Source organism: Pyrgilauda ruficollis, unplaced genomic scaffold, assembly GCF_017590135.1.
Source record: "Pyrgilauda ruficollis isolate IOZ18807 unplaced genomic scaffold, ASM1759013v1 scaffold72, whole genome shotgun sequence".
NCBI classification, from domain to species: domain Eukaryota; kingdom Metazoa; phylum Chordata; class Aves; order Passeriformes; family Passeridae; genus Pyrgilauda; species Pyrgilauda ruficollis.
This window is the reverse complement of record NW_024529044.1, coordinates 4633366-4657777: the sequence shown is the minus strand read 5'-3', so window position 1 is coordinate 4657777 and position 24412 is coordinate 4633366.

Below are 24412 nucleotides of genomic sequence, written 5' to 3'. Positions count from 1 at the left end.
TTTTTCCTTCTAAACTTTCGGGTGTGGCTGAAGTCTGTGTGTTTGACAGCCTTGGACAGCAGGGTCCTACTCTCTGGCAAGCACTCTGGGGAGCTATTGTCATATAAATATTTAGAGGTATGACTTGATTCAAATTGTTTCAATATTAAATTCTTTCCTGAATGTAGGGCTCCTTTTAAACCTTTATTCAAACCTCACAACTGAAACTGCTGCATAGCAAGTGTGCCTCAAAATTCCCAGTGGCCAAGTTCTTCCAAAGCCTAATGGACTTTCAATAAGATGTGATTTCAGAGGGAAAATGATCATTTAGCCCATAGTATGGTAGACAAACTGTTTTATATAGAAATTAGCATGTCTGTGTGTATTTCTGTACATGTGTGTATAGAATAATCCTTCAAATATTGATGAAAACACAGTCTATCAAATGTTTATGTTCTACCCTGCAAAATAACAATAATCCTTGTTCCAACGCAATTTCATATACAACCATTGCTTTCCCCACATATCCATCACATTTAGTATGCAGTTTCTAGTTTGAATGGATTACTTGGGATCTGGAAATTCAGGCAAATAATTTCTATTGTTTCTCACCAATATGTCTGTGCATTGTTGCAAGAAATGTAGGCAGTTTTCTGGCAGGAAAGATCATTTTCTAGCTTTGCTAGAAAAAATTGTTGCTAGGGTATGTGACTGTTTATTCAGGGATCTCAATGGAAGTTAATTTTACCAGATCATATCTGTGAGGAAGACTGAAGAAGACTGAGTATTTCTCTTCAAAAAGCCCAAACAAAAAGCACAAGTACCAAGCCCACCTGCATCACATCCATATTTATTTGTCACAGTGATGCTAAAGCCAGGAAGCAGCCAATGCCTGAGCCATCCATCAGCTGGACACATCATGTATTTATCATTAGTAGGAAAATGGGGATTGATGGCTATTGAGGACAGTTCAGTTCTCAAGTCTTCCACTGCTCATATCTTTGTGAAAGGGAAGCACCAGTTTCTCAAGTCTGTTACAATGGTGACCATGACCATGGCCTGACTTTTGAAATGGCAGGGAAAATAATAAGATATTGCTGCTTTGCATGTTTAGGAGGCATAACCTGCCCTGTACAAAGGGAGGGAGAAAGCAAATTAGCTAAAATTAGATTGCTGTTATTCTGAGTGCCTTAGCATGTCTAGTCCTCCATGAACAGTGTACATTTTTATATAACAAGCTTACTGGGAAATATAAGCATTAAACATGACTTTTCTCCTTCTGCAAGCAGGGGCAGTGTCCAGAGCAGAGTCTGTGCAGCAATGCTATTTGTCAAAGCCACTTCTGAAGCAGAGTTCTGTATCATGTGCTCTCTTTTCTTTTCTCTTAGTTCTTGTTAATTCATCGAGGGAAAGTACAAGTATTTCTAAAACCATGATTACTTTACTGTACATGACTACCTAAAATACATATTGTGGTGAGAATAAAGCTTGGTGGCTGGGGACTATCTAAGACCATAGGAACAGTAAACAAGCTCATCCAATATATTGTCAACAGGAGACAAATATTTATGGTGAAATGGCTTTCAGGGTAGAAACTATTGGATCCTCTTTTTTTTTTATTTGTTCTCTGTCAGAGGAATGATTTAAAGTGAACCTCAACTCACATTTCAAATAATAGATGACAGGAGCTCATCCATTTCAATATAATTCATTGTACTGCATATGTATGGGGGAGATTTCAAAAGAAAACCAAGGAGTGTTATTTCCAAGTGAGTCACTACATTTTTAGAGGTAGTATTTCGTCCTCACTTTCCTTCTATTAAGGTTATTGGTTTCCCTGAAGAGAAAACTGCATTTTTGTGTTGAATATTTCTCTTTGTACCTTTTTTGTCTGGTGCCAGCTCAAGAGTGAGGGGTGCAGGGAATGGTTTAGTATTCTTAATGTTTGACAGATTAATTTTTTTTTGGTTGTTGTTTCTTTTGTTGCTCTTCTGAAGCATTAGTTTCCTACTTTATCTGCCTAGTGTACAATTCACTTTCCTGAAGAAATATCAGACCTCTGATTTCCATCCTTCCACATGTCTGAAACACAGAACTTCAATTCTCTTCAATATCATAAACCTGAAAAATTCAACTAGTATCATTTATCTATCATAGATTTCAGGGCTGGGGCTGTGTGTGGTGGGGAATTTTCTTATTGATCTATTTGATTTGAATCCTCAATAAAGACATTTCCTATTGAAAATGTTCCTTTGTTTAAAAATCCCAGGTCAGAGACTGAGCATATCTGAATGCCCCCAGGAAAACCAAGCTGAGGGTGCTGGGTGCATTCACAGCCTGATATCCTTCTTGGGAGTAGAGTCTGGGGGCTGAAATTTTCATTGGAGACACATGTCCAGACTGAAATCCCAGACATGGCAGAGGATGGGTGCCTCACTTGAAGTGAGTCAGAGGCTGTTCGGGGGGGTTTGTCCTAGTTTTTCATGGATGAGGAACCCATCCACTCCTTCAGAAATGCTTCACCACGATTTGGACATGGGCTATCAGGTCCCTAATGCATATGCTGCATGTAAACCAAGGCAGATGCTATCATCAAATGTGTCAGAATTACTCAGGGAGCAAAATCAATCTTTTGTGGTTCCAGGCAGTTTTCCTACATGAACAGAATGTTTTACTTCTGTAGACAACTATGTATGACATGAATGACAGATATGCTTTCTCTTTGAAGGAAACAAAATGCATAGTCAGTGTTTTACTTTCCAGTGAGCTGCAAACTTATGGTGATCTTCAGCTGATGAAAGCAAAAAGGAATGATTTTTAAATGATGAGGGTCAAGGAATTTTGGCACAGTAGAATTGAATGCTATTGCCATCATAAATTGCTTCACATTAGTGTTGGCTGGAAAGGCTTTCATCAAGATATTCACAAAACCAAAAGACATCACAATAAACAGTAACTTGGGGCCTGGCAGTGAGTCAGTCTTGGGTCAGGAAGGGGATATTTGTGCCAAACCAGCTTAAGTGACAAGATTCTCTTTGTATCCATTTGTTTATCACCTGTTCTTCTTCTTAATTCCCCTTTCATTCAATTAATTTCCCTGCTCTTGGGATAAGTCAGATTTAATAATGCCAACCTGTACAGAAAAGATTATGCATATTCATGAAAGCTTATGAATTATTGGCAAAATCAAGTTGACTGAACTTTGATCATGGCAAAAGGCAATTAAATATACTTGTCTTGTAAAAAACCTCAATCTCAGATGAATATTCTGTCTTGATCACATGTAATTTGAAATAGATTTTGATGAAAAATGAGACATTGAAGGATATTAACTGAGGATTCCCCATGTCCTGTCTATAGAATTTTATCGCTGATCATAAAAGTAATGTATTTACATGTCTAGAAATTCAAGAGGTTTTAAAGGAGTCTCTGGGGTTAATATTTAAATTCAGAAATTCCAGGAAGTTTGCAATGCATTCAATTTGTCTCATTCTACTGAAAGTGTCTTCTGCCTCTTTTTTGCCATTCTGAGGGAATTGACTCACTGTAGGGAACATTTCTAATACTGTCACAAAGTCTTCAAAATGTGATGACTAGCATGGGTAAAAATTTTTGACACAACAGTCTCCTGTCAGAAAATACAGATTAATCAAAAAGTGTTTCTCAGGGATACAGGGACTTCTTAAAATAATAGGTGGAAAAATGTGTAAGTTGGTGTAAGATTCGACTTTGCCATTGTATTTCATCTCATTTCACTTGGACTCATATACTCTCCCTTGTTATTATCCTTTCAACGAAATGTTTCATGCTCCTGGGAATTTTTCACTGAGACTTTCTGCTCACCTGAAAATGGGGAAACTCAGTGTTCTGTTCAGATCTGACACACAGCAAAGTTTCTTTCTATTTCCTCTGGGATGGAAGTTCTAATTTCCAGTTGTGGTCTGTATTTCTAAGTCTGTTCTCCATTTTTGTGTGCTCAAACCTTATCCTGCTTCCAGAAACCCACCAACCAATGTAAGCCTGCTAAGATGCTGCAAAGATTTTCTGCAGAAACGAGGATTTTTTTTGCCTCACATAGGCCTTAAAAGATCCTATTTCTTGAGGTAAGTCCTCTATTTCAGCAATTCTTATATCGGACTCGTTAAATCAAAGTTGAGCTTAGAGGAAATGAGAGATTTTTTCCTGGTGCTGCCAGAGGAAGAATCTCTTATCCCCCTGTTCACTGAACATAATCCTTGGGCTGGTGAACTCGGGCACAGCTGCAGAGCAGGAGCAGCTCAGGGAGCAGGGGTTTGGGAGCTCTGGAGCGTAGGCTCCCTAAATTGCCACCTGAGATTTGGGCATGCTGGGAGCCTCACCAGTCTGGGGTGTTATTGGACTCATACAGGATAAATTGTATTCTTCCTTCTGAAATAACAACAAAATTCATCTGTAGCTTCTGCTCCAAGAACACTCCTTCAGAAGAATGTTCTGTTTAATCAGGTAAACCCATGCTCCTGCTCTGTTTGCATTGGTAGGGTAGAAGAAGGCAGAACAAAATGCATAGCAATTAGTAACTTCTCTGTGAAAACATGTACAGAAACCTTTTCAATTTTAGTGCTGTGTAGCTTGCAAGCAGATCTGGGAGGTGTGGAAGGGCTTTACATAAGGCATGATCCCAACAGTTCATACAATTAGCAAAAATTAACATATATTACCATTATGCTGAATTTTTTCCTTGCTGCTTTTAACAGCCTGTATTCTGAAGAAAACTGAATTCTCTAATTGAGCATATAAATGTGGCATTATTTCATATTCATGTTATCTTGGTGTTTAACAGAAAGGTATTTTAATTATGCAAGCTGGTATTGGTTAGCCTTTCAAGAGCCTTCCCTCATTGTTTTTCCTGCTGCTGTTTTCCTTGAAGGAAAACTCAAGGACTCCATGCTGAAGGACACATTTTCTGCATTGATAATGCTGCATTTCTTCTATACAACACAAGTTACATTCCCACAAAATTGCTTTTATTTTAGATGAAGAGCATCACAAAATGAGGGAGAGCAAAACTGCCTTTTTTTTTTTTTTTTTTTTTTTTTTTCCCCAAAAGAACATGGGCTGAGGCAGGAGAAAATAATTGGGCATTTGACAGCAGTGTTTGGGTGTGAAGAGGATGGGGCCAGGTTCTTCTCAGGATGCCCAGCACCAGGATAAGAGGAAAAATATAGTGAAAGCAAGAGCTAGTTAATCAGCTACAGTTATTTTTCAAAAACAGATCTTAAACATTTCCTGAGTTGTTGTTACAGAAAATAACAACTTTCTTGTGAAACAGCTACTCAGGCAGTCCAGTAATAGATTTTCTTCTTTACTGTCCTTGCTGCTCATCCTTGTTGAGTGTTTGATCCTGTAAAAATTACAGTCAATGTTCTGATTGTGTATTTTTTTGCCAGAGTATTGTGCTGGGTCTCTTTGTGCCTCACCATTTATGCTTTTAAGAGCATCCCACTGACAGGAGCTGGTTTCCCTCCATGGCACAGAGCTCTGTGAGGGCTGATGCTTTGCTTTCAAAGCTTCCAAAGACAGAAGGGCTTTCCCTGTGACAAGGATCTCAAATTCTCTGACACCCAGAGATATAAAACCATCCACCTGAGGAGCTCTGCATCTGGGTTATCTGCAGGGGACTGCAGAGCTTGTACCCCTGGAAACTGTCTTTACAGAGGTTTTCTATTTCTGGTAGCCCTAAGAAGGGAAAACCCAGGGAAAAGCATCTGTGAGGACTGTGCAAAATCATGTGCTAGAAGGGAAAAGCAAGAGAATCCCTTTCCAGAGAAGAGGAGCAGAAGGGACAAAGAGGAAAGCAGAGGCTAGAGAGCACTGTAAATATCAGGGACATGTTAAATATCCAGTCTGGACAACAACAACCCTATTGTTTTTGCACCCTGTCTGTTCTGGAGAAGGAGGGATGAATCAAGAGGCCCTGTGAAATGCTGAGCTCTCTTCTTTAGCAGAACTTTAGCAGTACATGGAACATTGACAGACCTATGAAACCTTGTTTAATGCCTGTTGAGCCTTGTTTTAACATGTGTGGCTGCAGTCAGTTTTTGACGTGTCTGGCACATGAAACCAAGTGAAACAGGAACATGAGCTGGAAATGAGACTGTAAATGTGATTTCATGGCACAGAGTATTTATTCATGTAGGCTTGAGAGAAGAGGATGTCAGAGGAATGAAAACAAAAACAACCTCAGATCTGTTTGCATAGTAATTTTTCACCTCCATCAAACATTGGATTTCATATTTCATATGCCAAACCATGCCTTGTGATTACTGCAGATAGGCCATGTGCATGGGAAATCTATTCTGTTTTCTTGGGTTTTATTCACCCTTGTAAAAATAGAAAACCTCTGGTTTTGTTTTCCCCGTAGAGATTATTACTAGATTTTAAAACTTTCTGTTTCAAATTATGCTCTCACTATTCATTACAGTGCTAAATATGTCACTTTTTTTTCAAATATATAATTTAAACATTCAGAAAGTAATGAAAAGTCAATTTGGACAATTATGGAATCCTTTAAAAATCTTTTTTGAACACAAGCTCATGTTTACAATATTGCTTCACTTGATGTCAACACTTGATTTCTTTTTAAATTGTGGACATTTTTCATGACTTCTGAAACTCTTGACAATCTAAACTCAATATCTTGGGTCAATAGTTAGTATACATTGATATATTCTTAGTTGATGCATATTTGCATAGTGGGGATAATGTTAAATAGGCCTCCTCAGAATAAACTGAGAGGGAAGAGCAGCAGACTCAGGAGAGGAGGTGAGAATTGGTGTTGGTTTGAGCTTGATTGTGGAGCAGGTTTCCAGCACACAAAGTCCTGTGCTTTGTTAAGGGTGTGGCAGGAACCTTTTCTGCCAGTAAAGTGATTAACTGGATCAGGACTGGGTGACATTTGCTTTGGCCACATTCTTCGTAAAGTGAATATTGGAGGATCCAAATCCCTGGGCTTGCTGGGCAGCTGCTTTTCAGTCTCAGTAAATTCAAATAAAAAATGGTTCTTTCTTAGTCCTGTGCAATCAGGTCTCTTGAGTGCAGCAGCTCTCCAATCTGCAGATGAAACAAGCACTCCACACCATTCAGAAACAATAGAGAGTCTGATTGTATAATACACTGATAAAAATGTGTTTAAAAAATAAATTATCTACTAGCTGCTGGGATTGCTTGAAATTCCATTAAACACTAATGAGAGAAGGCACAACAGACAAATTAACAAACACTCTGCACACTAACCTAGAAAATGCCAGCCTAAACCTTTTGATGCTAAACTGATTAAAATGAGAAACATATTTCATGTGAAACCACTTGGCATATTTCAGTGCATTAATTGAGGCATAATGAAAATGGAAGGTACAGCACAAAAAAGGAAGAATACTCATTATAAATACATACTATGGTCTTGTAAAACAGTTGTACCCAACTGCAACCTTGGCTTCATACACATGAGTAAATCCACACCAGCAGAAAGAATATAGAAGGAAGCTAAAATATTCAGATTTTAGTACATTTTCATGAGTGAAATCAAAGAGATAGATTTTTTTTCAGTGAACCTCTGCATGTGTTATAAGATCATAAATTCTTTACACATATGAAAGATCACCCAATCCTGTATCTCCCATTGGTTCTGTAGGATTAACTTGCATTGGTGGTGAGGAAAAAGTTGAAGTGAAACCATGTCAGATTTAAAAGACAAATCTCATGTATTATACCTTGAAGAGATAAGCATAAATTAGAAAACAGAGAGAAAAGAAAATTGTCTTCAGTAAAGATAAAAGGGAGGTGCTGGTGTGCCTGTTCAAGGCATTGTGTGCTCAGTACTTCATCATTCAACAAAAAGGACTTGCCACAGCAACCATCACACCTGGTGGAAGCTGGAGGTGATGGAATTAAAACATTTCCTAAAGAAACTTAGTGCCAGACTGTTGCACAGCACAAAAAAAACATCATTCTGTGCGTTCAGATCATGTCACCTGAATCTTCATGTGTGAGGAGTCCTGGACATGTGCTTTAGTTCCTCCTGGACAAAAAGGGAGGTTTGGGGTGCTGCAATCTTAGAGGAACCTACCTGGGGGAGTAGGGGTAAGCCTTTTCAGGAGACAATCTGTGATAGATGTGTTATATTTGCCCAATTATCAAATCATAAAAGAAAACCAAACAAAATTAAATGTAGCAGGAATTTTAATTAAGTAGCTTAAAAATATATGAAATTGAATACACTCAAAATATTAACAATATAATTTGGTTATAATTAGGAATAATTTGGTTCTGATAATAGCACATAAGAAAAGGTAACCACACGGGGTAAGGAGTGCAGGGTCCTTGGACCCCTTGTCACCTCATGTACAAACTTGCCAAGCTGTAATTGGAAGATTAACCCCCAATATGCAAATGGACCAAAGTTACACAAGTATGAAAACCCGTGACCCATCATCTATTTTTGGGTGTAGCCCCTGGGGGTGCTTTGTCTGCCCCAAATGTACCTGAAGACCCTTCAGTAAATATAATATAAATACATATATATTTAATTTTGTCTGGCCTCTGTTTTTAGGTAGCCCGATAAAGCATCATCCCCAGTGACATATGTGTGCAGGCACAGTGCATGATTTACTGTGGCCATGCCCTGCAAGTAAAAGTGTCACCAGATCATGATACAGAGCACATGAAGGCTGATTGAAAATCTCCCAGGCCTACAGTTGTCATTATCTAGGGTGACAATCTTGCTGCAGTACAGACAGGGAGCTTTATGGGGACACTGTTATGGACTATGAATCATCCTCAGACATCTTCACTGTGTATTTGTGATCTGTATAAAAATTGGGTCCTACATAGGAGTAGCTATGTATTGAGCCCTCTCAAATTAGGATTTAAAACCTAAAATAACCCAATAAAATCACACAGTGTTATCTATCTATCTATCTGCACTTCTTTAATTATACTGTTCAAAATTATTTAAGCAGTGTTTGGGCCTCTCTTTTAGCAGGAAAAACTTGAACTAAATTATAGTTATTTAAAAAAAAAAATTGAGTCATCTCATTTATCTGTTCAATGTCAGCAACAGAGGGATTCAAAGTCATTGGCTGCCATGAAAGTAATAAAATCACAATCTTCATCTCAGCCAGGTCCGGATTCAAAACCTCTTTAAACTAGCAGGAATCTGTGAATTAAATTCACTGGACTTTCCAGTGAAATAAATAGCTGCTCTGCTTCAACTTGTAATTCACTTTGACACTGTTACAAAATTAATGTTTAAATATATTCCTCTGGAAATGAAAAATATTTTTTTCAGCCTTTGGAAAAGATGCCTGTTGTTATTTGTATGAATCAAACCTGCATCAGTGAGGTGTGACACAGAGCACAAAGACTTTCATTGAAATCAGTAGGAGCAGGAACAGCCCATTATTCATTTTTGATGGAAATGGAAGAGGAACAAACACATTGCAATAAAAAGTAAAGCAGTAGAAATTAATAATGTGCACCCCAAACAACAGGGACATGCTTGGAAGTTTGTGAGAGCAGGCTCCTCTTCTGGTGTTCATGGATCTTACTTTTTCCCTGGTGATGTAAATTGCTATTAATAGACATGTCAGTATATCGATAATTTAAATGAATTTAATTTCAGAAATAAGGGATAAATATCAGAAATAAGGGATTTCTGCATCTTCAGTTATGTATTGTCATCAGATAGACTACAGAGTAGTCACAGTGGATTTACAAGCCTAATTCATTCTTACTCAAATCTTTTCACTGTCTGAAAGAAAAGGAACTAAACATGCTTTAATATTTTGATAGGAAACATAAACCTCTGGCATGTCTGATGCGAGCTGTCTGGTTGCTGCACGCTTACCTTAACCAAGTGTTCCATATGTTAAGTGAGAAATCCCAACATTTCTATATTTAAAGATATCCTGAATTTTGTATGCTGCTCTAAGAAATTTTTTTCTTTGTGGATAAGGTAGGATATAAATGTTTTTGAAATATTTAAAAATCACAGGATATATTAAAACTGAATCTTCTTGATTTAATACTAAAGGAGCAGAGGGCTTTGAGTAGTAAAGGAACTGAAAGTGTAACGTGAGGGTGGTAGAGAATGCTTATCTGTGGTGACCAAAGCTCATTTCTCCCAAAGCCTATTTCAATAATAACTTTCATCAGGGTTGATGAAAGGCTGAGTCTGTGGAGACTTTTTTCCTTAGAAGTGGTTTATGTCAGTGATTGAGGTAAATTTCTGAGTACAAGCACAGTGATTTGGATAAATGAAAATTGTTTTCCACTTTTTCACATTCACCCAGTTCTGTGACAGCTCCTTTTGAAAGGACATTGGCCCTTTAATAGGGAAATTATAATAATTCTTATTGTTTCTGGCTTTGTCCTTCATTTGATGAACTCAGAAGCACAGAAACTATGTGAGACCAGGACCTGAATAATAAGAAAAGCTTTATTTGAAACTCAAAGTATACTAATAGCTTTTGTTATGGATCTTAGTTTGTGCTGGAAAACTGAAACTGGAGCCAGCCCTAAACATCTGAGGCATCATTACTGTCAAAAGCAGCACTGAGGACACAAAGATTTGGTTACTAATGATACATTGGATTCCTTGCCAGAGCAGTAAAACCCCTTGGTGTGGAACTGACACAGCAGCTCAGAGCATGAACCACCAGCAGTGCAGGGCTCTGGAACAAACAGTCGTAGATTTCTCCTTACATCTTTCTCATTAACTTTTTAAAGCCTCTGCTGGCTTTGTGAGCTTATTGCTGGGAGTTGGAAATGATGGATGGAATAAAGGAAAGGCGAGTTGTGCTGCACAGTCACTGCTGTGGCGTGTTGGATGGTGTTACCCTGAGCTCATAAAAAGCCAGGACAGGTCTGAGCAAACAACTTACTGTGCTCCTTCCCACAGCAAAACTGGCCAGGACTGCTGACTGCCCTAATGCTGGCTCTTTGTTATGATCTTGCTGTTTTTCTGCTTCTTTCCGCTGGTGATTCCGCAAAGGGCGACTTCCCTGAGCTCCTGTGTACCCCAGGAGGTTCCACCCACTCTGAACTGATATTCCCCAGGGCAAAAGATAAATTATGACTCTGCCTTGCTTTCCTTGCTGATTTTGCCCAAGTCATTTAGGGAAACAGAGAAACAGCCCTGTCCCAAGGATGTTTTTTTTAGTTTTTATCATTCAGTGCCTTATCAAGCATGAACTCTACTTGAGTTCACAATTTATTCTTTAGTTAATTAACTTGTTTCAAGACTGCATTTTCTTTTGTTTTGACTCTTCTTGCTATGCCATTTCCCAACATAAAGGCTTTGATTTTTTCCACCATTAGTCCTGCATTTTCTTTGAACTGCAATACAAATAATAGTACTATCTATATATATAACAAATAGAGTTTTACACATCATTTTAGATGTCATTCTAAAGAGATAAGTGCTGCCAGAAAACACAAAAAAAAAGTAAAAGAAAGATAGTAAAAAGTACAATACAAAAATAAGAAAAAGAGGGACTAACATATATATACATACATACATACATATATATACACGTATATGTATATATATATGTTTGTCTGTAATCCCTTTCTGTCTGGATCTTATTGATCTATGATATTGATATCATGGTTCAGACTCTATCAGAATTTTAATCAAGCTCATTCATGTGTTTTTGTCACATTCTTTGAGAAATGTTGATTAAATGTTAATTCTCTCTGGTGGGAGATGGGAAAACAGAGCATTGGTAACAGTCAAAAGTTCAACCAAAATACATTTACTTCCAAAATAATGGACTGGCTTCAGCCTGCCAGCCATGCAAGCACAAGGAGCTGTGATGGATGTTACATCAGTGATTCTGCTCTCAAGCTTTATTGGGCAAGAAACCCAATTGAAATAATACTAGTGATAGTAATAACAATAGTAATAGTAGTAGTAATAATAATGTAATGAAAAAATAAGCTGTGGTGAATAACACAGGCTGGTGTTAAGCCACAGTTCTTGTGCCTGTGCCATGTTCATATAGAGAGACTAAACAGCAACACCTCCTAAGAGGTTCAATGATGCACTTAGCACCAAAAATGTTTGGTACAGCCTGACCCAGGAGGTCTGCAAGCTTGGGAGAAGGAAGAGAAATTATAAAGTTTGGATTAGAAATGTAGTAGTTCAGCATGTGAGGACTCCATCCAGCTGTGCAGAAAGAGTATTCTTGTCATCTCTTATTCAATGCATCCTACAGTCTGAATCATCACACAGGGGTCTTTTATCCTGATTCCAGATAACTGACATAAAAATTTGCATTTTAAATGAAAAAAATCCACATTTTTTATAATCCTTTCTAAGTCAATTTGAGTTTTAAATTTTATTTTTTCTCTAATAGTATTGGCTTTATTATAAAGTATGGTCAAAACTTGTAAAATAAGGAGGGGATGAAATGAATTTAAGCTTTGAAGAAGCTAATGATCCCCAGATTTGCATAATACTTTGAAATAGTCAGATGTGCAGGCTTGATCCCCATTTACACAAATTAAGTCTGCAATTCATGCACAGACACAGGTGGGCTCCAAGTATCTCACAAAGTCCAACATGATTATCTCTGGTTCTTTTCATTAGGCATCAGCAGGTTGTTATATCTAGGTTAGGAGAAATTCAAGACCTTATTCATCTTTTCAGTCTATAACAGTTTTTTCTGCTGCACCTATATGGTACTCAAGTCAGTTTAGCACAGTTTTAAAGTTTTATTATAACTGCAAGTGGGTGAAATAAGCCTGTCAGTGGTAGTGCAATCTCTGTTCTTATTTTGGGAGGTGCTGAATTTCCTCAGGAGACTCCTAAGAGGAAAGGACTAAAAATTCACTAAATCACTTGAGATTGAAGGCATTAAAGATGTCTTGGACAGCGTGGTGCCCTGTGCAAGGGCATGGCCAGTGTCTTCCTGAGGGACACTGACAGAACAGATTCTCCTGTCAAATGCATTGTGGCTCAAGCAGTCTTTGGTATAAGAGTTCATTTTTCCCCTACTGATTTCAAATGGAAAAGGCTTTTGTTTAGCTGATTACAGAAGTGTAAGGAGATGCTCCTGATTTAAGGGAGCTGATTTAAGCAGCAACTGGGTGTGAATAAAGAGGCACCATATCTCCTTTACTCAAAGATGTGTATTTCCTTTTAAATAAAAGTTAATGTAATAAATATAAATGTGGACGGTTTCATTTTTAAATTAAGAGAAGCTCTTTTCAGCATAGTTTATCCTTAGATTTGGTGAGGTTTGGCAAGCTCTTTTTGGAAAATCTTTGCTACTTTTAAATGTGAGTTTTCTAGAGATACACTTCTATATTTAATCTCTCTTTGGCAATAACAGAGCCATCTTTCCATTTGTACCTCACCTTTATTGCTGAACCCACGCATGTACTCTGGATGCTTTCCTATGAATCCAGAGTAAGTCAGGGACATGACCCAAAGCTCTGGGAAGTCAGATAGGGGTTTTTTCCTAGCCAGTAGACTCTAGTGGGTAATTTAGTCTGGTGTTGTTTGAGTGGTTTTTCGTACTCTGAACACATTTCACTATTGCACTGTTGTCCATCCTCAGGCTGCCTATTAATTTTTAGAGAGAGTTTAAGTTGTTGGTTATTGGTCTGTGAAGTTCTTAGAGGTCTGGGAGCTGTGTGAGATGCCACTCAGTGAATCTGAGTGGACTGGTGATCAGCACTGAGGCATGAGAATGAGTGGCATTTTCCAGGCAAGACACTCAGGAGTGAAACTCTGTAGAGAGCCCACAAATCAGGAAATCAGCTGGGCCAAAATAGCCTGATCTTTTTGAATGTGCCAAACAGTGCAAGTGAAATTTATACTTAGTCAGGGTTTTTAGAAAGGATGCTGTCTGAAAAGTGTTTATTGTGAGATTTTCTGAGTCAGGAGATACTTCCAGTTTATCATGTTTGAATCTAGAACATGCTGAACTGGTCTTAACACTGGTGTAATGTTTTGGCTCATCCTGTATTTAACTGGATATGCACATATGGGTATTTAGAAGTTGACAGACACATCTTAATAGAAGGTAGCCCTCTTTGGTGGGAGTGTGTGTGGGTAGGCAGCAATTTTCTTCTAATGGTTTCTTACCAAGGGAATAATGAATTTGCCTTCTTGATCAAGGTATGACAACCTCTGCATTGATTCCCTTGATAAGTGTGGGCTGATTTCCTACTAAATCTCAGTCATGATCATGTTTAAGGTGTGAACCTGTATAATAAAATATAGTTTGAATCTCAGTGTTCCTGCCAAATCTATTTAAGCACAGGGATGATTTGCTGACACATTTCAACAGCAGGCTCTCAGGAATGTGTCCCTGTAAATCCCCCTCCGTTGTTTGTTAGGCTAGTGATGCTGTTTGTAAATGGGATGCTACTTGCTGCTGTCTTGTGATTGCTCTTCACATCCTGATGCCTTTGCTCAGTCCTCTGATGAAAGAAGAAAGCTGCCTGGGGAGTATTTCATAGGGAGAAATGTATCTCTTCAATATTAAACTCACAAATCTGTGAGGAGTGCAAATATTCTGTCGCTAGGATGCCAATTCCCTTTTATGAGTCCCTAAGTAATTACTGAATACTATTTGTTATGGAGCAGCGTATGAGGGGAAAAGAGGGGTTTTTTTCTAGATGGGACCCAAAGTGAATTAAGGTGTTTGGTAGCAGTGAGATCTGTGTAGTGAGTTCGTGAATGTAGGACAAAGGAAACAGAGATGGATTTTAGAAGCCATCTTGCAAAAAAGAACAAACATGAAGGCAGAAGTATTTGCAACTGACGCTAAGTTGGGATGCAGAGTTCAACTTCCTCCCCCTTGCAAACTTGTCTTCTGCTTCCCCACTGCTCCACATGCATTCCCTCTGGCATGAGACATTAAGTGGGCTGGGTTTCCATCAAACTGCTTTGCCCTGATAGGAGAGTGGATATTGGACACAAGGACACAGCTTATAAACCTCCAGAGTTGGGATACAATGACTTTGCATATGTCAATTGCAGCACAGTGGCACTCTTAGCCCTCTCCCAGACTTCTAGGAACCAAGACAGCCAACAAAAAAGCCTTCTGTTTTACTGGCATAGGAAATTTTTAACACAAAACAGACCATCAGGTTATCCAGTGAATGTACTGGGCTGTATTGTCCTCCAGGAACCTGCAGAGATGAGGATGGTTGTGCTGGGTTGGGGATGAATCAAACTCAGGTCACACCATAGGTGTGATAATAAACACCTTTCCTGGGGGATAAAATCCCTGCTGTGTAGTTACATTTGCCCATTGTTGATCTTGACTGTCATTTCTAGGTCTTACAGTAATACTAGTATTATTAAAGCCGCCTACAATTTTAAAATACATGCTCTGAAAGTAAGCAACTAACTGGATCTACCCATCAGTCAGCTTTCCTTTTCAAAGTAAACAGTCTAATGAAAATTCAGGATGTACCCATGTGTAAATGTTCATATCCACTCTACACATAAACTCATATAATTTATATATTTGTATTTTACAATTTCATTCTGTGTATGTATTAATGAGTATATATACACCTGTACATGCAAACACATGCTCTACTTTTTTTTTTTTTTTTTCAAAATTCCAGCAATGTGAATCTTAGTATTTTAAAAGTTTTTTTTTTTTTAATTATCCTGGGTAAAACCAGTAAAAGCAGTTTAATTTGAAAAGAAATGCCTAGACTTATGCCTAAATGTAGATTACTGCAATTTTTCATTTTTGTTACTGAATGGCATAAAATTTGGAGTTAGAGCTGAAAGTTTTAGTCTTTTCACAGAACTTCCTGGCAGTCTTGAGCCATTAAGATATTTTTCACCATTTAATTATATTTAACATTTTAGGACTAACTAAATTAAATGGGTATAGTAAGCTTTTAAAATTAATTGATGCTTTCTCACTTTAATAAATGCAAGGATGGAATAATGCCCTAAGCTTCAGCCTACATACTGGTATTTCACTCTGAATATCCATGTCCATGAGGACAGCAGCCTCATTCCCCTCCTTCCATAATAAGTTAATATTTTATGGAGCAGAACAGCACAGAGTCAACAGACAATTTAATATTATGGTCATGGTGACAAAGCCCAGAACCTGGTGTATTTTTCATCTCCAAAACCTCAAAAGCCTCCTGCCTGCACATGATTCAGGTTAGATCTTGGGGCTCTGTATTGTCTATAGACATGTGGCTGTCTCAGAGAGGGACTTTCTGCAGACAAGGGGTGAAATTTTGTCTGGCTTGGGTGTTGGAGTGGCTGCTGAGAGCAGAGGGAAGAAATTCCTTATCTAGGTTATTGATATTAATATGATGAGAAATGCATTGGGCCACGTGGCTGTGTTTATAAGCATAATTAACAATGTGTGATTGAGGGTACTTAAGGAGTGGAGGAATTACTGTGAGCTTTGAAGTGCCAGGTTGTTTGCAGAAAGAAGCTGAGAATTTGGATCACCAAGGGCTAGAGATGATGTGGGCTCTCAAACACATACTGTAATTGCTCTAAATGTCTTGGTCACCTGATGAGCCAGTCACTCCCTCTCCTCCTTGGAGGAATCTGCAAGTTGCAGTGGTGAGAGAAGGAGATTCATTCCTTTCCTAGCCTGAAAGGAAAAGCAGAGGAAAATGAGGTTCCACTGCTCTGCTTAACCTCCAGTTAATACCTGCTTTGGGAAATGGAGCAGGACATAAACAGTCTGCTGGCTCTTTCCAGCTTCAGAACTTTCAGCCAATGTGTTTAACTTCAATCCCTATTTACCTGATTGACAATGTGTAAGAACATAAGTACTGTTCTTGGGTCAGAGAAGAGGTTCCAGTATCTCATTTTGACAGAGATAAGCAACAGACACTTTGGAAAGAAATATGGGATTCACGTAAGCAGGGAGAGAGCACCACACTCTCACAGCTTTCATCCATGGCACAATGTTCTGTTCAGATCAATTCAGATAGTTCACTAAAATATTTTTAGCTATTGAGCATAAAAATGGCATGGAGAAATTAAAAGACAGGTATGCTCAGTGCAGGCAGCCTTAGAGATCTCAATTTCCCTGCTTCCCCTTTCATCCTGTCTTTCTACCAAAGCTCATGCCTCAGAAAGCTGTCACAAGGACAGCAGCCCTCTAATTTTGCAAAACAATCCACAGCTGATGATTTCCATTTGATATTTGCTTTGCTACGGTATTTTCCTCCAGTATTTCTGCTCTGCCTCTGTTGGAGGCTTCCTTTCTGCAGGGCTGCAAGAAACACGTCTTAACACTTTGGCCTTGGCTGTGGCAGTGTGTGTGTGCTGTGATTGATTGTGTTCATTAGGAAGGGTGAGTGTTGTTTGTTCCCCTATCAATAGATAAGTTCCCAAACAAGATAAGTGCAGGCCAGCACACTTGCTGTAGTAATTACTGGAGGTTCAGATAAAGCAAGTGGCACTGGAGCCTCCTTGTAATGAATCCTTGTTGACATGGAGCAGGAGATGCATTTTATTTATATATATATATATATATATATTAGACATTGAAATCTTTCAGAGCCAAATGGGAAGAACTGCAAAGGAATAAAAGGCCTAGTTCTTTAGGGCAGTGCAGCATCCCAGATAACTAGAGCATAGTGCACGGAAGCAGCTTTCAGCTGAAGCACTTTTGTTTGTGGATCCACAGACATCAAAATGTCTCACAAAATTGGATCAGTTTTGATGAAATCTTATTGGGGAACACAGCAGTAGCAGCAAAATTTAGTACACTCCAGCACAAAATCTTTGGATAGTCTTTCTTACACCTTCTCATTTTGAAATGTCCTTCTCTCTTACTTAAAATGCAGTTAAGTCCTTGAAACTAAACCAAAATGTTTTCCAGGTACCTTTAATGTCCTTTACTCTCCCTCCCATGCAGTGAGTTTGAATATTTTTCCCTAAGCCTGACTTAGCATCCCTCCTGCCTATTCCCTTCTCTCCACTGCTCCCTTGCCCTCTCCTGCTGAACTGAAAAGAGCAATTGCAGTGAAAGCACCTCTGATCCCCACATGCTCTGAAAATGTCTGCCAAACTCACAGCTTCAGACTTAGCTGTGCTAACCAAGAACTCTCCTATCCTTAGGTCAGCCACATGGGACCAAGGGGGTTGTTTTGTATTAAAAAACCCACTAAGGCAGTCACTCCTCATGTCAGGGAACTGGGGTCCCCCTGTTCCACATTGTGAGGGTCAGGGAAACATTTAGATGTGATGAATTAACTTCTGGTGCAGTGAAAAGCTCTCATAACAATTAAGCTGATGGTTATATATTGTTTCAAGTGGTTGTATCCCCAAGGAATGCTTACACATCAAAAAGGAAATGAGCAGCAAGTTGCTAGAAGATGTAATCTGAGGAAGCACAAAACCATTTTTCATGGTTTTAATTAAATGACCTTTGCTTGGTGCCTTCCAAACCTACCTCTAGTCACTGTTCAACTGATAGTGCAGGTGATGTTGGTACCTGGTGATGGAGATGTCTGTTTCTGCATCATTTCTACAATTCATAACATGCTTGATAAAATTTTAATAGCACTGATGCTTTAAAAACTTATTCTTGAAACTATGCAATGAGAATTTGCAGTTCTATGTGTTATATGCAGCATGGGAACTTTCTAAACCAAGCAAGCAGAAAAGCAAGTACCTTAAAGTAAGTTATTTTAAGGCCAAAGAAGCTCTTGGAAGCTATTTGTGATCATTTTCCAGCTATCTTATCTCAAGCATCAATTTCTGCATTGAGGTGCAAAAGACCAGGCAAATGGGATGAATCTTAGTTATCTTCAAAGGGTGGGGAAAGTTTCACAAAGATTAAATATACCACAAATGATAGAGCCCACTGAGAGGAGATTTATACACATTCAGTACCCACATCAGAGGTGAGAGGTGAAGTAGTAGAAGATATTTTGCCTTAATTGAGCCTCCCTGGCCCACTAGAGACCCATTTAGACCACTCACCCTCTCACACTCCTTATGTAGGAGGGATTCTGAAGGGCTGTAGATGTGTCCAAGGTGTGTACTGAAAATGCAGAATTAAAAGATACATTAGAGGTGCATTACAACTTTAAACGCAGTCAGCTTGGATACAGTCACACCTTACTCACGACATTATTTGCAGCCATTCGGACTCCTGAGCCCCAGGCATGTGAATGACACCATTTTGTCTTCAAAGTGCTGCAGAGATGTGTGTCACGAGCCTGTAATTTAAAACGAATGAGCCCTAATGAGCTCAAAATGATTGCTGATCCTTACACACGTGTGGAGTGAGAGCATATAAATTACAGTTGTCATGCTGTGTTTCCTTGAGTTACAAATCGAATCAGTGTCCTGAGACAGGGGTAAGAGCTACAATGTGGTGAAAGAGAAGGAAAAAATGAACAGTATCAATGAAAAGGGGATCTGTGTAATAGTTAAGACAAATCAGCATTTATATACCAACCTGATCTTGATCCTTAGCGGGGATCTCATGCTCCTGTGGTTTGTTTGGAGTCAGATAAATGGAGCAAGGGGTGTAAAGTTTCAATCACTATTTTTGTGGAACACTACGACAAACTTGATATGCTGAATATCTTTGTGAAGAGACTGTACTTGAATTATGTGTTTTATGCAGAGGAGGGTTTTATCTACTATTATGCTTCATTCAGTTTTATTTAATAGTTATCTAAATATCACTTCAGATGGAAATAATAATTATATTAATATAAACTTTAAAATTGCTGACTTCAGTTCTAATAATTTAAACAAATAAACAAATTCCCAGAAGAATTTTGTAAAAAAAAAAAAAAAAAAAAAAACAAAAAAAAAAACCTTATATCCTTCCTTTGTTTAGCAGCTTAACATGGGTAGAACATTTGTTAGGACTGCAAAGGAACTGCTCTGGCACCTTCAGCAGCACAGGAGGTTGAGTGAGGAGAATAAGTTGCTCAGAAAAGCAATGACATAGAGAGTCACCTGTCACTGCAAGATTGCAAAGAAAATATGGTCAACTTCACACCTGTACAGGTTTCTTAACCAAGAGGCAGGTATCTCTCTTAGTATGTCTTTTCTTTTCCCTGACTTTCTGGTCTGTCTTGCTGTGTGTTTGAGCTCTGTAGGATTAAACTGCCGCAATTAGCTCCAGCTGTGGCTTGAGGGAACGAAGCTCTGAAGAAATTGCTCTGTATTGTAAAAAAAGATGATCATCTTAAACTGTAGTACATGGCATAATTCCTGCAGCAGTTTCAAAATTATGTACCATCAAATGCCGTATCACATCCCTCATGATGGTCATTAGCACTTATGTCACATTGAATCACGGAAAACATAGTGAATTTGGTACTAATAGAGCAGAACAAAGTCTTTTCTGGCTTCTGAGTCTTGTTTTTTAATCTCCATAACTGGATGCTGCAGATCAGCACTGGCAGGGAATCTTATTTCTCTGTACCCCTGTGCTGGCTTTTAGTTTTAAGACATCAATTCTAGAGAAAATTCTGCCACTATTAGGCATCTAAATGTGGTAATTTATGTAGCACCAGCACTTTTTCTATCTATACCAGCCCTCATCTGCCTTGTGCTCATAAAATCCAGCGAGCACAAGCCCTGGTGTACAGCCACCATTGCCCAGGTTAGCACGGCTTTGCTGCTGGAAGAAAAACTGCTGTGCTGTGAATGAGAGGGAGAGGTGCCAAATCTCCCAGGTCTGAGATGTTTCTAGAGCAGTAATTATGCACTTGCATTGGCAAGAACCAGACTGGCAAACAGATGTGTTCATCCTATCAGGACTCCCTTATTGCCAGCTCGTGGGATCATTTTGTAGATGCCAAGAAAATAAATCTGAACTGTCTGTTGGAGTATCCAGGTGAGAGCCAGCAGAGTGTCTGTCTCTTCCTTGCTACAGTGACGTTGTTAGGGCAGGAAGAATTATGTTTGATGGGAATTCTCAGAATGGCTCAGAAATGGGAACAGGAATGAGAGAGTGAAGAATCAGCGTTCAGTGGTCATTTTTTAGGAGAAGCATTACATGAGAGAAAGGGACAGTGACAGGAATGAGCAATAACCACACCCATGCTCATCCCCCCAAGATCACACCATGCGTGATCTTGGGGGGAAAATTGAAGCTCTTGTCAGTGTTAAAGTCCCACCAATCACTTGATGAATAAAAAAAAGACAAATAGCAACACAACCTAAACACTGTCCAGGGAGAGGGGAGCATTTCTTTTTATTTTCAATTATCCAGTGATGTCACCAGACATTAGCATAAATTCTTGGCTCAGTTTTGAAATCTGGACTTGTAAATCAAATCTCAAAGTTTGTGTATGCCTTTAATTGCATGTTTTGTAATCAGTGTCTTCCCAACAAGTTTGCTCTGTTGAGGGTAATTTTGTGGGCATACTCTGCCTGCAGGCAGAGCTCTAATGATGTTTAACTGTCCTGTATAGAGAAAAATAAACAAAAACCATTCTGGTAACATTTTGTTAAGTGATTGACATTGGATATCAATCTGGCTGCATGGGAGTTTGTCTCCTCATAAGACAAACCTTGTTTATGTTGTTAAATAGATGATCCATTAGCAACAAATATTGTCCTACAAGTCTGTTACCTCTCACAGGAGACTGGTCACAGTGATTTCTCTTGAGATTCCTCTTAAATTGAGATTGAGAGACGAGTCATGTCTCCCTTTAATTTGTTTGGATTTTCCAAGAATTTTCTCTTGTATTGAACTACTCCAAAGTTCAGGTGTTGTAGAACTAATGCTGCCTCTAGTGTTTTAAACAGCAGCATGTCCAGCTTTTAACCACATTGTTTATTAGGAACCGGGCTTCCTGTTTGCTGAGGTTTAAGGCCACCTCTGTATCCCATAGAGCACTCTCTTAAAAAGCCCAAAATGACAGAAAATACTTCTAATTTTAAACTCTCTAAACTGGTAACATGCCCTCAGAACAGAAGTAGTTGATTGGCATGTATCCTTAATGTAATATAATAGACATTATATTCTTCAAAGAGCTGCTTAGCCTACTTTCTGGAAACACTGCTGCTGTGTTTTTCTATAGGTATTTTTCTTTCTTTGTGTTACATCTAATGACCTCATGAAAAGCTGGTCATTTTACTGTACTTTGAATAAAAATTATTTAAAAATAGTCATGATTCTGAATACGTGTCATGCTGATCTCCATGAATTATCTTTTTTTTTTTCACTAAACTTCCATTTGCAGCTATTCTTGGGTATAGGCTCTGCTTCACAGAGGTAAAAGATAGATGTGAGATTTTGTCAAATTACTTTAAAAATGAAAAAATCAAACACAACACTAGAACGACTAAAAATTTAAATGCAAATTCAAAACACTGTTGGGCTGTGACCTTTCCCTGGTTGGTTTATTTGAAAGTCTAAAACTTTCAAATTCACCCCCAAATTCATAGGTGTCCTGGTTTACGGCAAATTTGGGAGGAAATTTCCAAAGGGGTCCCTCTGTAAAGCAGATTCAAGTGGCCCCTCCCCCTACTGGTTTTGGGAAATAATTCCATGGAGAAAAGTGGAAAAACCTGTTTATTTAACCAGCAAAGCATAAGAAATGAATAATATTAAACAATAAAACCTCTTCACTGTTCTGAAGAGATAGTGTGCTGGTTTTGAATTAATTGATTTTTGGTATGGAGGGAAGGAGCCAGCCACAGAAGTGATTTTCTGAGAGGAGCTGCTAAGAGCTTCCTCTGTGCCTGGCAAAACCAATAGCTGGCTAGCTCTGAGAATTGGCCCATTGTTAAACCACTAAGAAAGCTGAGCACGCCTCTGTAAACACGCAAGTTAAAAATTAACAAACCCTGGGAATCTCTCTCTGACTGAAGAGAGGCGTTTCCCCCCTCCCAGCGCGGTGGCCGGGCGAGGGAGGGTAGGCCGCAGGGCCGTGGCTGAGGCAGGGCCGGGCTGTGGCTGCTAACGTCTTGCTGACACTAAGGCCTGCTCCGCCACCAGACGGGGCCAAGCCGGGCTCCACCGGGCCCTGGGAGCAGCCCCAGGCCGGGCTGGGCCATGGCATGGGCTGCTGAGATCCTAGCTGCTTCCCCCCTTCCCCCAGCACGGCCCCGTCAAAGAATCCTCCACCGTAAACAGCTCCGGCCACCCGGCAGGGACCACACGACCATCCACAGGCTTCTGTGAGATATTGACTCTGTCACTGCACAGATGAAACTTGCAAACGTTAATCCTCTCCTGAGTCAGAGAAAAGGACAGAGTGAAGACACGTAGAGGACAATATGAAGACACCAAGATCAGGAAAGAAAGAGTCAAATCCCAGGTGGGAGGAGAATGAGGAGCTGCCTTAGTCTTGGGCTGAAAATCTTTTGGTGATGGACTATGATACACTAGAATATCCCCATAATTCATGAAAAAAAGCATGGGTGGAATGGAGTATTCAAACTGTAGACATGAGCAAAGGCACCCATGCTGAAGCAAAGCGGATGTTGAAGTAGCTGAGATCCAAATGAGAAGCTTGAACAGAGAGAGAGAGGTAAGAGTGATGAAGACCCTTTGCCCCCAGGGAAAGAAGAAGACCTCTGTTTCCAGAGATGAAGATGATCTCAGAGATAGATGCAGAGAACCCTTGCTTCTGAACAGCCCATCCTTAATTGTACCCCATTAGCCAGAGATTGAGACCTTGAAAACAATTGTGGGGAAAGCTGTAAGTCAAGGGGAGGGATGTTCCCGTGGTGAACAGACTTCCATCTCCCAGGTGGCTGATTCACTGTGACACTGAAGCCACAGGAAAACTGTTTCTTGTGGAGAAGTCTCCATGGCATGGCAAGAGAGACTCCTGTCCCTAAGTGGACTGAGGAAAGACTATTCTAGAGGTATATTTTACGTATAAACTGACTGAAACTCCCAAGGTTTTTCTCTTTACATTGTCGGTAAGAAAGAAAAAAAGGTGTGGGGGAAGAAGAAGTGTTCTGAAGGCCTTATTCTGATTCTTATTATTCTTTCTTTTAGTTCTCTTAACAAAGTTATCTTTATACCCTTTAAAGTTTTGAGCCTACTTTGCTTTTCTCCTAATCCTATCTTTCAGCAGAAAATTACTAACTATATTCTAGTGGGCACACATAAATTGGTGCATTGGCCAGGAAACTCAGATTGGTGAACCAAAACCACTACAGATGGCAAATTCAGGAAGTCCTTGCCATGGGGTGTGGCTCAGCTCGCTCAGCCTCTTATCAGTCCCTCCTGTGCTGGAAAACGCTGCATCCCAGGCCCCAGTCGGCCACAGGCATGAGCTCCCGGTGTTTTCTGGGTTTTCAGTCCAGAGCAGGGCTGATCAGTTCCAAGAAAAAGAAAAACCACAATGTGGGGAACTTCTCTACCTCAGCTAGCTAAAAAAACCCGAACTAAAATGCAAAGGAGAGCTCTCTCTTCTGTCCGTGCTGCAGACAACACAGTCTGTG